Here is an 18,647-nt window from a genome sequence, read left to right on the forward strand (position 1 = left end):
TATACACAGGTATGAATTTTTTTCCCCCAAGCTACACTTTTATTGAAACTAAAACTTCTAGAATGAAAAGTAAGTGAAAATAAAGTGTACAGCAATTTAAAGGAACTAAGAGTCAGTTATAAGTAAACTGCACTGCACTAAAATGGTAAAGTATGTCAGCCATAGAGTAGCAGAGAGAGGCAATTTCTCTGGTGTTATCCTGAGTTGCTTAGAATGGCATGTAAAGAGTGACATAATGAGTTTGGTCAAGATAAACTTTGGTTTTTGTCATTGCTATATACGGAAAGTAGACTTCAGTCATCTTTTGTGTCAAAGATTACTGACTTCACAAGAGTTTCTTTAGACTTTTAGATGTCTACATTTTTTAAATTTATTTATAGACCTTCCCACAGGTTGGCAAGCAAGTATAGTAACATTCTCTAGTTGTGTCTTTAATTCCTGCCCCATCCCCTCTTCCTGGCAAAATACCTTCTTTGGTTGTTTATGAATGTCTTTGCTTTAAAAGTTTCACTGCCCCACGTTACTTTGGTACGTTCCTGACTTGTTTGACACTACAACTGCACACATGCTGATAATCAATGTCAAAATGGGCAAGGTTCTTTTTCAAAATAACACCTCTGTATGTCTTCCTGTGATCTTTTGGGCATTAAAGTTAATTATTCAACACATCTTCTTTGGGAAAATGATGACCTCCATGTTTAGGATGTGTCCTGTCCAGCGAAGCTGTGCTTACATAAGAATTACATCAACAATGGTTGTGCAATCTCTTTGCAGAACCTGATTATTAATGATTTTATCTTGCTGCTTTACATTCAGAATAGCTTGAAGGTAGTGTTGATGAAACTTTTCCAGCCCTTTGATGTTCCAGCAATAGCTTGCACATTTTTCACAGCTGGAAAATAAAGTGGATACCACAGCAGTACGCAGGGGCGGCTCCAGGCCCCAGCATGCCAAGCGCATGCTTAGGGCGGCATGCTGCGGGGGGCACTCTGCCGGTCGCCGGTCGGGCAGCAGGCGGCTCCGGTGGACCTCCTGCAGGCGTGCCTGCGGAGGGTCCGCTGGTCCCACGGCTCCGGTGGACCTCCCGCAGGCGTGACTGTGGGAGGTCCACCAAAGCCGCGGGACCTGCGGACCGCGGGACCAGCAGACCCTCTGCAGGCACGCCTGTGGGAGGTCCACCGGAGCCGTGTGCCGCCCTCCCGGCGACCGGCAGAGCGCCCCCCGCAGCATGCCGCCATGCTTGGGGCGGCAAAATGTCTAGAGCTGCCCCTGGCAGTACGGTAAACATAGTCTATGAGTATACTGTGATAAAAGCAAACTAATTGGGTCAAATTCTTTTCTGGCATAACTTCATTGCCTTCAATGGAATTATTTGCCAGCAAAGAATTTGGCCTACCATGTGTGGTAACTCTCTCTCTCTCTCTCTCTCTCTCTCTCTCTCTCTCTTTTTTAAACTTTTTATTAGCATTGGCAATTTTGACAAAACTTGTCCAAGGTAAGTGAAATGTTTTATTCTATTAATTTTGGCATCACTGTTCACAAAGTTGGCAAATATATGTAAGATCTTATGCACATTTACTCTATTTTCTTCAATTTGTTGGTAAAGTCCATAGATTTTACCTTCCTCAGAAAACTTGATGGTGATGGAGGTCTTCTGGAGTTTGTATAGGTATGGCAAAATCATTTCCATAAAGAAACTAACACATTAGCTCCTTAGTTACTTAGTTACAGGTATTCAGTCTGCTCAGATTAAAGAGTTGATCACATGTTCAAAATATAATAAAATTACTAGTACCATCTCTCTAATTGCAGTAATAATTGCTGGTGCTAAGATGCGTCCAAAGTGATTCAATGCTCACACGCAGCCTTGTTCATTTTCATTTTCATTGCAAATGGTTCTGAATAGTATTCTTAGAGACGCTACTGAGCATTCTTTCCTATGAGTGATTCAAAATTCGCAACCATGCCAAAACTTTAGGTAGTTCATAACTACGATTTTAATAGTATTGTAAATACACATAGCACTGTATGGTAAGAGGCCAGTGCCAGTCAAGAAAAAGGATTCCTGCCCTTAAGGGATAAGAATCTAATGGGACACAGACAAACAGGTGAAGACAAGACAAAACACAGAATGAGGAGTGGCCACTAGAACTTGAATGTTTCACAGAAAAAGTGAGATTTTAAAAGTTCCCTAATGGAGGATGTGGATAGGATTTAAGCAGCTGCACTGCTATTGAGACATGGTACGGAGTACGGGAAGACAGAGTAAGCAGTGGATGAAGGAGACAAATGGGTCAATGAGAAGGGAAGACTGGGTGGAACATAAAGAGTGGGATGTAATGTAGGAGGAGATGATAACAGAGATGTTTTTAAGGTGCCATGTGATATATACATAAACAACATGTGGAGTAAGGAGGAGGAACTGAGAAGTATGATGATAAGTATGGACAACTTAGAGAGGCTGGAGTAATGAGAGAAGGAGATGACTAGCAGTTGAACAGGAACATCTCACACTTTTTTCTGGAGGCTGCCATCTTGTGCTCCAGAATTTGAACTATCATTTTATAAAATTCTACTCTCTAGACCCTATGGTTACAAAGATAACCTTAAAAAAGTGAACCAAGGATAACCTATGCCACGAGGGTTGCCTGAATCTGCAGTTTTACGATAGATAGCTTCCCACCAGGATGTGTTACAGTATGGCAGTATGTTTATACATATAGGACAATGTTTAGGAACTTAGAGGACTCTGCTTTCAGAAGGTGCTTGGTGAGACAGTAGAGCATATGGAATAGAACAGAGACTGTAGAGTGGTGGAAGGAATAAAGCCTCAATGTTGCACTGTCTTCTCTCTCTCATTTTATACTTGAACACACAATATAGTATCAGAAGTGAGTCGGCCCCTACAGATATGTGAAATCAGAAACTAAGAACATTGCAAAAACCAAAACCCCAAAACTCATCAAAGAGAAAATAAGGATTATTGCAGCATACCAGTTCCTGCCCCTAAGCAGCTGGATGTGAAAGAGGGTTTGTTTAGTAACTGGACTTTCTTTAGGTCACAATGGGAAAACTATGAAAATACAACGGGGCTGGATAAAAAGGAAAACAAAATGAGAGAGGCTACACTATTATCTGTAATGGGAAAAGGCTGAAATATGTTCCAACAGTGTCTGGAGACGTCACCAGGAGGACCTGTGTAAAATCCTAGAAGTAGTCCAAAAGCATTTTCAACCTACAAAAAGTCATATATGTTGGGGTAGCCTCTGGGACCTCTTCCACTCAGTTCCCCAAGCACTAGTCGATGTCGGTCTCATCACTCAAGTTCCTTTATTTAGCATACAGCAAAGCTATGCTCAGTTAATCAAACTCATACATACGGAATAAGTAACAGGGTATACCACATATCCAAAGTTGCACAAAACCCCCCATTCCTTTACATACATTTGCACACAGGGGCGGCGCTGGCTTTTTTGCCGCCCCAAGCACGGCAGGCAATCTGCCTTCGGCGGCTTGCCTGCGGGAGGTCCCCGGTCCCACGGATTCGGCATACCTGCTGCCAAATCCGCAGGACCGGCGGACCTCCTGCAAGCTAGCCACTGAAGGCTGCCTGACTGCCACCCTCGCAGGGATCGGCAGAGCGCCCCCTGTGGCTTGCTGCCCCAGGCACGCGCTTGGAGGACTGGTGCCTGGAGCTGCCGCTGTTTGCACATCACATTACATTCACTATACATTGCATCACATGTTTTGGGATTGGCCTAGTTACTTTATAAAAAACAATCCCTGTACAGCATGTCCACATGCTGTCCATGTTCGATTTTACTTTTTATCTCATCTTCATGCTCTCAACTTTTCTTGTCCATTTTATCTTGTTCCTAGTAAATGGTTCCCTATGTGTTCCTTCTTTTATCTTAACTAACTTGAACATTCTGTCTTTTAGCTTACTAATCCATTTACTTATTTTAGCACAAGCATTCCATTTTCAGCCTGCTAATCTAGTTACCTCCCTAATCTTGTCTTCCAAAAAATAAAGCTTGCCCCATGTTTAATCACTCATGTCACGCCAGACCTATAATATACAAAAGGTATCTTTTCAAAAAGTGTAATCAAGAATCTGTAGAAAACAGATAAGTATATTGCCAAGCTGCACAACATAGCTGATTCATGCAATGATTAAATCTTAAAATATTAACTAATTTGTGATAGATTAATAATAGAAATGAAAGATGTAGGTGCTTGCATGAGAGATCCCATATTAACTCTACCAAAAGCTATAGACATGTACTAAGTTAGTGAACAGGCCAGCAAGTGGAGCAAACGCAGGGATAATTCACCCAGTAACTCAGGGAGAGCATGAAATACAAGGAAAAATACACCAAAATTTGTGCAAAATCAAATGCACAAACACACAATAGAGAAGATAAAATGTAAAGGATGACTTCTGGGAACTGTGAAGAAAAACATGATAATTGCAAATACCCTACATATAGCATCATAACCCAATAATTGTGGCAAGAGAAATCATTATGCAAAATCTAGTAGACAAGAAAAACAAGCAAAGAAAAAAAGCATCATATTGAGGAGGCCAGCAGTGACTCAGAGGATGAAATTTTGCATTGACATGACATTAATGCAGTGCAAAACAGCAAAAATAAAGCTCAGACTAGTACCAGAGACAAGGCAGCAACACATAAAAACAGGAAATTGAATTCCAAATGCACTGTGGGTCTTCAGTGAATGTGCTAGGCTACAAAGCCTTCCTCAGCATTATGCAAGAGGAGAAAGCAAAATTGCAATCAAGCAAAGTCAAATTAAAATTGTACACTGGCACAATCATAATACCACTAGGATAATGTAAATCACAAGCAGAAAGCCAAGGAAAAGCGTACAGGCTGAAATTTCAGACAGTACAAACAACAGAAGCTACTAAACAAGTGAATGCATGAACCTAGTGACACTAAACCTGAGACAAATCTTTTATACAATAGACACACAAATGAAACAAAAAACATATCCCAAGCAGACAATGAACTGTGTCATACTTACAGCAAAGCAGCTAAAAGATTACCAAGATGCTTTTGAAGGACTGGCATGTCTTAGAGGCAGGTTGCACTTGGAAATAGAGAAAGAGAGAAAATAACAGCCAGTACAGCACTTGTCTTGCAGAGTACCCATTGCATTAAAAATAATAATAATAATTGGAGCAATAAAGTAAACGGAAAAAGAAGACATAATTGCTGAAGTTATAGAGCCCACAAGTTAGATAAGTAGCCACTGAAGCCAGGCAAGCTGTGTGTTTGTAAACACAAACGGAAACAATCTGAACAAAGTACAAAAGAGAGGCCAATACCAAATACTTATAACTATTACCTGAATTGGCAAAAGCAAAAATATTCCCAGTACTTGATGCCCAAGAGGGATATTGGGAAGTTCTACTAGATAATGAAAACAGCAACATCGCCACAGTCTGGACTAGATACAGATGGTTGAGAAAGCTATTTGGGAATTAAACCTGCAGCAGAAAAATATTAACATTGCCAGCCAGACTATCACAGAGTGGCTGGTCCTTTAAGAGGAGATGGATCTCCCCCACCTGACGCAGCCAGATCACCTCTCCAGGTGGGGAAAATGAAGTAGGTCACATGACCCAATCAGACCTCTCCATTATCTAGCCCAGTCAGTTGAGGAGAAAGGGGGAGTATTGGTGGTATATGGCTGCAGAAAGGCTGACAGGACTCAAAGGAGAGTACAGCCTGTGGAAGATGCTAGCTAAGGTGTGGGAGGGCCTGCTTGGGAGAATGCAGGGAGCAACCAAATGAGCCCAGGAGGGGCTGAGGGACAGAAAAGAGCCCGAGAAGGTTTGAGAGCTGAGCCCAGAGGTCAGGCAGAAGAATTACAGGAGAGAAGTTAGACCATGGTCAGAGGGTGAGCCCTGGCCTTGGGGATGCTAGCTCCAGCCTGGCCTGCCCCTCCCACCCCCCTTCCCCTTTTGGAGCTTAGAACCTTCCCTCCCCACACCTCCCGTCCCGGGCTGCCTGAGTGCCCTCAGCCCTGGACTGCTGGGTGGGTGGCATGCCCCCCCCCAAAGCCCTGGAGCACCAGGTGTGTGGCGCAGCCCGAGCACCAGGAGGGTGGGCAGTGTGGCCTTTCCCCAGCACCCGGCTCCTGCTGCCTGGAGTCCCTGACCGCAGGCTGGCCCCGGCCCCACCCTGGGGCTCTGGCCGCGAGGGAAGAGCGCAGAGCACTAGCAGGAAGCAGGAGGGAGCCTGGGGGCAGAGCGTGGGTGGGACCACACAGAGCGTGTTGGGGAGGCACAGCCTTCCACGGCCTTTGATACCCGCCACCCAAGAGTCAGATACCTTGGGAAGGAGGGGCTGGACCTAGTTTGAGACTGGGGCAGAGACTTTGTGTTTTGTTTGTTTTGAACTTGGAGTAAGGAACTTTGTTTCCCTTTAAGGGGTGGATTTTTGTTAAGGAATTAACCACATCACTGCAATAAGTTACAACAGCAAGCCATGGCAGTTACTGAAGCAGGCTGAGAATGGGAAACTGGGGTAGGGCTGCTGCAGAGCAACCCCAGACCACAAGGGAGTTTGCTGGAGAAGCCCAGTAATAAAGATGTACTAACTGGAGTCACAGGGATCAGCATCACGTTTTATGACATTCTGATGTATGGATGTGGGGATCACGGCAGAAGCTATGGCAGATCACAAGCACAACCTCATCTGTCTACTAGAAAGAGATGGGGAAGTAAATCTAAAAGTGAATAAAACCAAGATGAAATTGGCTGCACTTGACTACAATACCATACTGCTGACCTTCCAGACGATATGACCTGACCCCCAAAAGGTAAAGCAACACAGAAGATGTCTGCACTATTAAGATTTGTAAACTATCTAACAAAATTTCTCCCAAGCCCCTGAGGCAACTCCTGGACAAAGATGCTGTATGGAGGTTATTATTGCAACATGAGGCAACCATCATGCAGATCAAGGAGCTGGTGACCAACCATGCCATCCTGAAATACTATATTGTGAATGAAGAGTGTGATGCCAGTAAGATGGGGTTTGGAGAATCACTCCTACAAAACGGACAGCTGATAGCTTTCATGTCATATCACCAGGGGAACAAAGATAGGCCCACAATAGCGGGACCATTCCCCTGCTTACACAAAGTATCTCATTATTGTAGATTACTATTCAGACTTGCTGGAATTAAGACAGGGACTGCATGATATGGTTTGCAGACTCCACACTAAGGCTGAAGGAGTGATGGAGCAGTACTGGGCCAAGGAGGCCCCGTGCCTCAGCAGATGCAAAGCATGCTCCAAATGGAGGAGTTGATTAAAAGGGGACAGTCAAGCTGGGGGAGAGTGAAGAAGAGACTATCTGCTGGAAGGAAACCAATTAGTAGCTTTTGGGACAGAGTGATCCACAGGGGAAAGGTCTAGACTGTGAGTAAGACCCAACTGGGAGGCTAGGGCCAGAATCTTTTTCTCCCCTCCCCACACTTCTCCTTGACAAAAGGGAATACCTGGATACTGAAGAGTGAGTTGGGAAGCCCTAACTGACAATCTGGATTGTTTATACTGTGTGAGCACCCCTCTGCAGAGAGGGAAGCAGAATGCTGAGACCCTACCTCCCCTGTTCTCTCTTCAGTTTGGGGTGTGAAGTGGCCTACGGGAGGCTGATCTGGTGTATTAGCTAGAGGAGATTGAGACATTCCTTCCACCATGGGCCCTGGGCCAGGACTTAATGGAAAGAGAGAACTGGGGACAGGGTCTACTTACACTTCCCTCCCCTTTGTCTGACTAGGAGAACCCGAAGAACAGTGGGCGATGATGGACTTTAACTTGGCTGTCAGGCCCTCAGATTGTTCAGCCAGGCCATCCCAGGACTTTGGGGGACTGCTGAGCCCTGGCCTGCTCACAGTTTCAGCATTGGGTCCCAGCATGTCTAATGCTGGACTTGGTGACCCACTTTGGGGTCCGAACCTACAGTTTGAGAACCACTGCTTCCATTATAATCACAATATTAAACATAGAGGGCAGTGAAATATACACGCTGCTGAGACTTCTTCAGCAGGACACAGAAGAAACTCAGGCTGACAAGTGACCAACAGGTATGAAAACAGACTCTCAATACACCACACTACTAGAAGGACCATGTGCACAACAGTCTACTCTTGTCCCAAGAAAGACTCACATTTGCTCCAGTATCACACTACCTGCAAGGTATACAGACTAACATGGCTACCACTCTGAAACAAGCCTTTATACAATACTAAGGCAAGAAATAACCTTTCCAAACCCAGAGAAAAATATCTTAGGTCCCAAAAAAGTTAGGAGGGAGGGCTAGTCCACACTGCATGGTTTTTGCCCAGGCAGCTATACTAGTAGCGTAGATGCAATATATGCCAACAGCCTGGGAGGTGAGAGACCAGAGTTGAAGTCCCCGTGCCAAATCACACAGAATGCAGATTTGAACCTGAGTCTCCCACAGGCTGTGTGAGTGCTCTAACCGCTGGGTTATTGGGTAGAAAGGACCACCATCCCATTTTGTGGGGGGTTAGCATGCTCAGAGCCCAGATACTGGATCAGGCTGCATAGGTGAGATAGATGGGGAATGCCTAGGGTTTGTGAATCCCAGAGTTTAGGCACTGAGCAACTTTATAGTGTTAGGACTCCAGAGGCTTTGCACATGCACACGGGCAGAAATGTAGTTGCCTACACAATTAGGCAGCAGCTGAGCAGGGGTATTGAGTATCTAAATTTTTGACTTGGGCACCTAAAGTGGCAGTTAGTATTATAATTATTTATTTGTACTACCCTAGTGCCTTGTCATGCATCAGGATCCCACTGTGCCAGGGGCTGCACAACTCACCTTTGTGGCTCTAGCGTAATTTCTTCTAGAACCTCTGCCTTGCTTCTGTTATGCTTTGCATTGATTATAACCAACTGATCTTGTCTCCAAATGGGAGTTTTGCTTGAACAAAAGTTGCAGGGGAAGACCATTTATACGATTTTCTGGAGTTAATCAGGCTAACATATTCACTCACACAGGAAATAACCACATGGTTCTAAGCTGGAACAAGTGTGAAAAACATAAGGAAAAGAAGGACAGCAATAGGTCCCATGAAAGCACTCTGGTTAACACTTCAAGGCAATAGAAGTAACCAGTCCCTCTATGTGGCCTGATATCAGTGAAAACAAAGGAAAAAATCAAAATTCTATCTGTTCTGCAAGGTACTTTTGCCCTTGCACAGTGACTTCCAATCAATAACCTTGAAAAACTCTGTTCCTGCAAGACACATAGAACCATAGAATATTAGAGTTGGAAGGGACCTCAGGAGGTCATCTAGTCCAACCCCCTGCTCAAAGCAGGACCAATCCCCAACTAAATCATCCCAGCCAGGGCTTTGTCAAGCTGGGCCTTAAAAACCTCTAAGGAGGGAGAGTCCACCACCTCCCTAGGTAACCCATTCCAGTGCTTCACCACCCTCCTAGTGAAATAGTTTTTCCTAATATCCAACCTAAACCTCCCCCACTGCCATTTGAGACCATTACTCCTTGTTCTGTCATCAGGTACCACTGAGAACAGTTCACATCCATCCTCTTTGGAACCCCCATTCAGGTAGTTGAAGGCTGCTATCAGATCCCCCCTCACTCTTCTCTTCTGCAGACTAAATAACCCCAGTTCCCTCAGCCTCTCTTCATAAGTCATGTGCCCCAGCTCTCTAATAATTTTCATTGCACTCTGCTGGACTCTTTCCAATTTGTCCACGTCATTTCTGTAGTGGGGGGCCCAAAACTGGACACAATACTCCAGATGTGGCCTCATCAGTGCCGAATAGAGGAGAATAATTGCTTCCCTCAATCTGCTGGCATGATGTTGTTTGTGTTAAGTTCCATATGGATGGTGACCAAAGCTGTACAAAAATGCAGAGTTTGGTACAAAAGGCTCCACACAAAACACAAGCTCTGAAATGTGTTCGTCAACAAATATGAAAGGTCTGAGGGCTTCAACCTAATCCAAAAGTGAACTATAGTCATATGACAAAGGTCATCACAATTTAGCTGGAAACCATCACTCTTTCTTTACACCACAGTCATGTTCATGCTATTTCTGCTGCTAAGTAATTAAGTGAATGTAATTTCAGAAGAATATTTTTAAGTGACTCAGAGCAAATGATAGAGTCATCATGAGAAAACATATTAAAACCACATTTATTCTAGATTTGGTAGGATGCAGGTTCCAAGAAAAGACAAGTATGTGCCTATTGACGTAAAACTAACTCTTGTGGTCACCCACAAGAACTTAATAGGCATCAGGTTTAAAAACAAACAAAAGGAAATATTTCTTAACACAACGCACAATCAACCTATGGAACTGATTAGTACGGGATGTTGTGATGGCCAAAAAAGAATGGGGTTCAAAAAAGAATTAGAAAAGTTCATGGAGGATAGGTCCATCACTGGCTATTAGCCAAGATGGTCAGGAATGCAACACGATGCACTGGGTGTCCCTAGTCTCTGATTGCCAGAAGCTGGGAGTGGATGACAGGGGATGGATCACTCAATAATTGCCCTGTTCTGTTCATTTTCTCTGAAGCACCTGGCATTGGTCACTGTCAGAGAGAGGATACTGGGCTAGATGGACCTCTGGTCTCACCCACTATGGCTGGTCTCATGTTCTTATGATATGTCAGGGTAATATTCAGGATCTAAAAGATTGCACATCTTGAGCCACATGCTCCAATCCATTATATACTCTAAAAGGGAACAAAATAGGGGAAAAAAAGTCCCTAAACAAGCTGACAAGGGGCAACAGTGGGTATGCTACCTGACCCTGTCCTCCTGTTATGAGATCCTTTCACTCTAAACATTCATAGCTAGGTTTCTAAAACTTTGATGGTGGGAGGTGGCAGCTGCCCTCCACGACACTGCTCCCACCTTGGGATTAGCTGGATTTTCACATGAATACCACTTGTAATTCCTCCTTCGCATCTTCTACTGGCCCCTCCCTATGCTTCCAGGTCCTTGTGTGGGTGGGAGCAACTGCCAGGATGGAGGATAATAAGTAATGGCAATACAGCTTCATTAGCAGCTATTCCTCCATGTCTACACTATGGCTGCTACAACACTGCTTACGGAAGGGGTTTACCATCGATGCAAGTAATCTACCTCCCTGAGTGGCAGTAGCTAGGATGACAAAAGAATTCCACCTATCCATGTGTACATCAGGGGTTTGGTCAGCTTGACTATGGCACTCAGGGGTGTGAATTTTTCAAACCCCAGAGCAACACAGCTAAGTTGATCTAAATTTGAAGTGCACACCAGGCCTATGTGAAATGGGAATGCTGGACAGCTAGGCAGAAGAAAGGGTACTCTGCTGGGATCACCCAGAATCTGTAACATTCCCCAATGTCTGCTTCTGTCGTAAGCCACAACTCCTGACGCCTTCCAAATTGGAAGGAGTTTCTTCTCACTGAGGGGAAGATGCAGATTTAGCCTTGGCAGGGTAGCATGGGTCCGCTGTAATTAGGGTCTCTTGGATTATTCAATAATGGCACTGTCAAAGAGGCTGAAGCAGATGAGGATGTATACTTACATGTGTCCATTAAAATTCTAGTGGAAAAGGAACAATACTAGCTGAGATTTATGTCAAATGAAAATTAAATATAAGATTACCCATGTCAAATTCTGGAAACAGGTTTGCAAATGCAGAATAGGAATAATTATTTTCTCATAGTAGATAATTTTGAAATAATAATACAAGAGCCACACTAAACCACACAAAAAATTGGTAGTCTCCCTCTACCGCTAAACAAAAATCTAACAGCAAAGAGCTATGATGAGGTCTTATATTTCTAAATTTCCCTATTTTACAAACTATACAGTATCTTTACTTGAATGCATATTTGCATTAATTTGTTTACTTGTGTTCTATGAAGTATCATCATGAGTGTTAAAACTAACATACAAGAGTCAATGAAAATTAACAAAATACATTTAACGATATATTATCCTTGCTATTTTAGGCTCCAATTCTACAGATACTTATATAAGGAACTTTGCCCATGCAGATAGTCCCCCCACAACACAATGAAACCACTCAAGTGGTTTGCCTACCTACAGTGCATTGCAGGATCAGGGCTTAATTCACAATTCAGTATTTTGCAATGGTTGTTAGTGAGAATCAACATTTATCAACTTCAAAATGTTATAAATATTAATGCATAGATATTACAGTGTTAGGGACTGCAAGAACACCATTAAAAAGTCAGATAGAACTAATTAATTCTCACAACACTATAAAAAGACAGGCAAATGATACTATCTTCATTTTGCAGGTGGGGAAAGTGAGATGGAGAAATCAGTGGGAGTTTTGTGATATTGGACATTAGTTAATCTCTAAGGTTGCTATATTCATTCTTTGTGCCAAACAGGTAATGAATGATGAATTAGGAAGCAATAGGTTTGATGTAATTTATTGTGTTTATTTCTATTTTAAACTAAAAATATTTACTCTTGTAATTGTCTCTTGGGGCAAGGGAGTGTTTTTAATCTCAACAGATACGTTCAGAATTTAGAAGCAATGGGCTCACTGCTTTTCAGCAGTGAGAAGGGAGTTGCTGTTTTAATTAGCATCATTTGTGATTTGACAGTACGAGCAGCACTAAAAATGTTGTAATAAGCATGGCTGTTTGCCATAAGTAATTTTCAGATGCATGGGGTTCTTTTTCTGAAAATATGTTGAAGAGGAATTACAGGGAATTACATTTATCCAGTCAGTTTGCTGACAGACCTGTGTAGTCTTTCAGGATCCCATAAAGTAGGTCCCAAGATGAACTTTCACTCCCTAAAATGTCTTTTCGTTTTTCCCATTTTAAGCAATCAGAAACCGTTACTGTCACCAAGACTCTTTCCCATCACTAAAAGGGCATGTATACTAGTGTACCATAGATCATATAAATGTGGGGTTGGAAGGGACCTTGAGAAGTGATCTAGTCCCACCCCCATGCTGAGGCAGGACCAAGTATACCTAGACCATTATGGACAGGTGTTTGTCTAACCCGGTGATTCTCTAATTTTGAACGTTTTTCCTAATATCCAATTTAAATCACCCTGACTGCAGGTTATGCTGATTACTTCTTGTCCTACCTTCAGTGGATATGAAGAACAATTGATCACCATCCTCTTTATAACAGCCCTTAACATATTTGAACTCTTCCCAGGTGGCCACTCTGTCTTCATTCCTCAAGGTTAAACATATCCAGCTTTATTTAACCTTTCCTCATAGGTCAGATTTTCTAAATGTTTTATCATTTTTATTGCTCTCCTTTGGACATACTTGAATTTTTCCACGTCTTTCTTACAGTAAGGCTTCCAAACCCAGACACAATACTCCAGCTGAGGTCTCACCAGTGCCAAATAGAGTGGAACAATTACCCCACGACTTATATATGACATTCCTGTTACTACATCCCAAAGTATTAGCCGTTTTTTGTCATCGCATCCCATTGTTAGCTCATATTCAATTTGAGATCCTCTGTTACTCCCAGATCCTTTTCTGCACTACTACTGCCTCACCAGTTATTCCCCATTTTCTAGTTGTTCATTTGATTTTTCCTTCCTCAGGGCAGGACTTTGCACTTATCTTAAATTTCATCTTGTTGATTTCAGAACAATTCTCCAGTTTGTCAAGGTCATGTTGAATTCTAATCCTGTCCGCCAACAGGGCCAGCTTTAGGGTGATTCCCCTGATTCCCAGGAATCGTGCCCTGCGCCTAAGAGGGCCCCGCACCCTCCGCCGAAGAGCTGCCAGAAACAGCAGCAACCAATTGAGCTGTCGCCGAATTGCCGCCGCTATCTTCGGTGGCAGCTCAATCGCTGCTGCTGTCTTCGGCGGCATTTTGGCGGTAGCTCTTTCGAATCGCACCCCGCACATCCTAAAGCTGGCCCTGTCCGCCAAAGTGCTTAAACCCCATCCACAAATTTTATAAGCATTCTCTTCACTACATTATCCAAGCCATTAATTAAAATAATCAATAGTACCAAACCCAGGACAGACCCTGCAAAACCCCACTAGATATGCCCTCCCGGTTTGGCAATGAATCATTGGGTATGTCTACACTACAAGACTATTTCGAATCAACTTAAGTCGAATTTGTGGAATCGACGTTATGAAGTCGAATTTGTGTATCCACACTAAATACACTAATTCGACTGTGTGAGTCCACAGTAACAGGGCCAGCGTCGACTTTGGAAGCGGTGCACTGTGGGAAGCTATCCCACAGTTCCTGCACAACCCGCTGCCCATTGGAATTCTGGGATTTCCCCCCAATGCATGCTGGGGGAAAAATGTGTCGAGGGTGGTTTTGGGTAACTGTCATCATTGAACCATCAATCACGCCCTCCCTCCCTCCCCGAAAGCACCTGCAGGCAATCTGTTCGTGCACTTTTCTGCTCAGTGACAGCGCGGGCACCACAGCACTGCGAGCACGGAGCCCGCTGCAGTTATGGCCGTTGTCAACTCCTCGCACCTTATCGTCCACCTCTTCCACAGTCAGCTGCTGAGAAATAGGGCTACTTTCCAATGGTGCTGCGAGCACTGGTGGACCATGGGGGATGTTTTACCAACATCAACGTCGGGTGGCCAGGCAAAGTTCATGACACGCATGTTTTCAGGAACTCTGCTCTGTTTAGACGCCTGCAGGAAGGTAGTTTCTTCCCGGACCACAAAATAACTCTTGGGGATGTGCAGATGCCTACAGTGATCCTCGGGGACCCAGCCTACCCGCTAATGCCCTGGCTCGTGAAGCCCTATGCAGGCGCCTTGCACAGCGACAAGGAACTCTTCAAGTACCAGCGAGCAGCGTGACCTGTGATTGTTCAGTTTCTTTACAGAGAAGCTGAACCTGCCCTGTTTTTTTACCAAGTTACTGTGACTAGCATCTCAGCAGTTACACACCCGTCCACCCCCCCCCCCACTCAAACACAAAATAAAATAACATGTTCCACTGTAACTTTACAAAGGTTTCTTTATTGATGACTTTGCATTAAAGAGTTGAAACTGGGACGCAGACTGTGCTGGATAGGGTGTGCGGTGATGTAAAGACCACCTTTAAACTCGAGGAATGACAGGCTCCTGCTCCCAGAGCGGTCTGCAGTGCCGGACTGGTTGTTTCAATGGAGCCTGCCATCCCTCCTTTTTGGGACTCTGTGTGCGGGGGCTATGTGGCCTTGTGGCGGGGGAGGACGGATACAGATTCCTCTGCTGCGTGGCTCTGTGGTCCAGGACAGGGACCGTTGCATGAGATCTGTAACCACCCTCCCCCGCTACAAAGTCACGTACCCCACCACCCACACAGAACCTGCAAACCACCTCCCATACTGACCAGGGTGCCTACTGACTGCTCTGTGTGTGTTACCTGCTGCTGATCCTGCCCCCGTCTCTGTACCCTGCTAAAGGTGACTGTCCTATGCAATACCCTAACCCCTTCCCCACCCACCCACCCACCCCTTCAAACGCAGCGTTGTGTAAAAAAGCATGACGGAAACAGTAATTAACAGCAAAGTATTTTTAATAATTAACCAGACAGTCAGGGGATGAAACTGGGATTGGGGCTAGGGTGAGTCAGGAAGGGAAGGAATTCTCAAAAATTAGGGTATGAGAGCTTTTGGGTACTTGAGCACTCTGCTGGGGTGCAGTGACAGTTTTCACGGCCCCTGGCGCCACTCCTGGTTACTTTGGGTGACGGGAGGTATGGGACTTTGTGGCGGGGGAGGGCGGTTGCAGATACACTGCGGGGGGGCTCTGTCCTCCTGGCTGCAGTCCTGCAGAACATCCACAAGGCGCGTCCGTTTGCTCCCTCATTAGTCCAAGCAGCGTTTGAGTCGCCTGCTTGTCTTCCTCACGCCACCTCTCCTCCCGTTCGCTGTGTGAGCACTGGTACAGAGAGAGGGTCTCCCTCCACTGGCTCTGCTGGTCCGCCTTGGCTCGGGAACACCCCATAACTTCAGCGATCATCTCGTCCCGTGTCTTTCTCTTTTGCCGCCTAATCTTTGCCAGCCTCTGTGAGGGGGATGCTGTGGCAGGTTTGGAGACAGTCGAAGCTGTGTGATGGGAAAAGGGGAGTGAATTCCTTGCAAAGATACATTTTTCTGAACAATGAACACAGTCTAGTCTGTGTCTGTGAACAACACCATGCACAGCACCTATCTCGTCCACACTCCTGCAGCCGGCAATCCTGAAAGCATAAACTCTGCCCCTGTTCCACCCCATCGCAGTGTCCCCCGACCCTTGCACTTCTGGGTTGAGATCCCAGTGCCTGATGGTGCAAATTTCATTGTCGCGGGTGGTTCTGGGTAAATGTAGTCAGTCATTCCTTCCTCCGGGAAAGCAATGCCAGACAATCATTTCGAGCCCGTTTTCCCTGGATTGCCCTGGCATACGCCATAGCGTGGCAACCATGGAGCCTGTTTTGCCTTTTGTCACTGTCACCATATGTGTACTAGATGCCGCGGACAGAGGCGATTCAGCAGTGCTACACAGCAGCATTCATTTGCTTTTGCATGACAGCAGAGATGGTTATCAGCCATATTGCACCATCAACCACGCCAATGTAAATTGGCAAGGTGATGACGGGTAGCTGTCCTATTGCACTACACCTTCTGCTGCTGTCATAGTTGCCCCTGGCCGAGATCAGCCGGGGCGCAAAGACAAAACTGGGAATGACTCCCCGAGTCAATCCCTCCTTTATGGTATCTAAAAATAGAAACAGTCTCGCCTAGAATATGGGGCAACTGTACTAGGGTTGCAGTGTATCAGAGAACTACAGAGCACAGCCGCTCTGTGTCAGATCCCAGGAATGACGAGCTGCGTGCCATTCACAGGGTGCCCTGCAACAACCCTACCTGTTGCTTCCCTCCTCCTCCAGCCTTCCAGGGCTACCATTGTAGTGTCCCCATTTGTATGCTGAAGTAATAAGGAATGCAGGAATAAGAAACAGTGACTTGTTAGGGAAATGAAATGAGGGTAAGGCAGCCTCCAGCTGCTATGATAGTCCAGGCAGTACAGAATCTTTTCTTTACACATGAAGGGCGGGGGCTGATGGAGCTCAGCCCCCTGTTGCTATGATGAAGACGGTGAGCAGGCCGTCTACTTATGGGCTGATGACGAGGACAGGTAGCAGTCCTATTGCACTACACCATCTATCGCAAGGCTGATGATGAGGACGGGTACCAGTCATTTTGCACCGTCAGTCACCCATGAGGCGGGGGTGGGGGCCGAGGATGCTACCGTAGCGTGCCGTAGCATCGCGTCTACCAGCAGCATTCAGTACACATAGGGTGACATTTACAAGAGTCAAGAGACGATTTCTTTCCCTTTTCCTTCTGGGGGTGAGGGTGGCTGTACATTGACGAGCTATGCCCTGAACCACCGCGGACACTGTGTTTGACCCTAGAAGCATTTGGAGCTCAGCCAAGAATGCAAATGATTTTCGGACACAGCGGGAACTGTGGGATAGCTTGCGTCCTCATTCGCCCCCACTCCCTCCCTCCATGAGCGTCCATTTGATTCTTTGGCTTTCCGTTATGCTTGTCACGCAGCAGCGTGCCGACTCTCTGCTATGCCGTCTGTCCGGAGATTTTTTAAAAATACTTTGGACCAGGCGTAACATTACGGTAATTTTCCTAATTAGATGCAGGAGTCGCTGAGCGAGATCGCCCTGAGGAGGGTCACTAAAGGAGATAGAGAGCGCATGCTGCGTGAAAGCCTGCACAAACCAGGGGCCTATGCAGCCGTGCTCGGGGAGGCAATGCTCCCTGAGTACCTCATGAAAGCCTGGCGTGGAAAGGTGTGCTACCACGGAGCACCCAATAAGGCAGCTCTCCCCAGGAACCTCCTGCGGAGGCTTTTCGATTACCTCCAGGAGAGCTTCGTGGAGATCTCCCAGGAGGATTTCTGTTCTATCCCCATATATATAGAGAGACCTCCTTTACACATAGTTCAGATTCCTGTTCCATTAATAATAAAAGTTTACATGTTTAAAGCACTTACCGACTGCTCCTTCCCCTGATTCGGAGTCTGGGTTAACGGCCGGGGAGGGTTGTTGGGGGATCTCCGTGAGGGTGCTGAAGAGATCCTGGCTGTCAGGGAAACCAGCGTTGTAAGCGCTGTCGCCTGCCTCGTCCTCCACAAACCCTTCCTCATCTTCCCCGTCCGCGAACATCGCCGAGGAACTGGCCGTCAACACTGTCCCATCGTCAGAGTCCACGGTCACTGGTGGGACAGTGGTGGCAGGCTCTGTAGTGTCCGTTTGCCGCTTTGATTTTTTGGTAGCCTTGTCTGGGGTCCTTGATTTTCACGCGGCGCTGCGTTGCATCCCGCCTGTATCCTCTGTCTCTCATGGCTTTGGAGACATTCCCGTAGGTCTTTGCATTCTGTTTGTTGGAGCGCCGCTCCAAAAGCACAGACTCCTCACCCCATCCCAGAGAGGAGGAGTTTTTTTGGGGGGGGGTTGTGGGGTGGATAAGGATGAAGGGGGAGGCAGAAGGCTACAGGTGCATGAGGATATGGGGGCACGGGGTGCATAGGGACACAATGGGAGTGCAGCAGTGTATGGAGGTGAATGGGGTGCAG

General features: G+C 45.7%; 1 protein-coding gene across 1 annotated transcript in view; it reads right to left on the reverse strand.

Moving 5' to 3' along the window:
• Positions 1-18,647, reverse strand: part of PRLR (prolactin receptor) — a 293,258-nt gene that overhangs the window by 256,077 nt on the left and 18,534 nt on the right. The gene's annotated exons all lie outside the window — the stretch shown is intronic.

Source organism: Mauremys reevesii, linkage group 6 (assembly GCF_016161935.1).
Source record: "Mauremys reevesii isolate NIE-2019 linkage group 6, ASM1616193v1, whole genome shotgun sequence".
NCBI lineage: Eukaryota > Metazoa > Chordata > Testudines > Geoemydidae > Mauremys > Mauremys reevesii.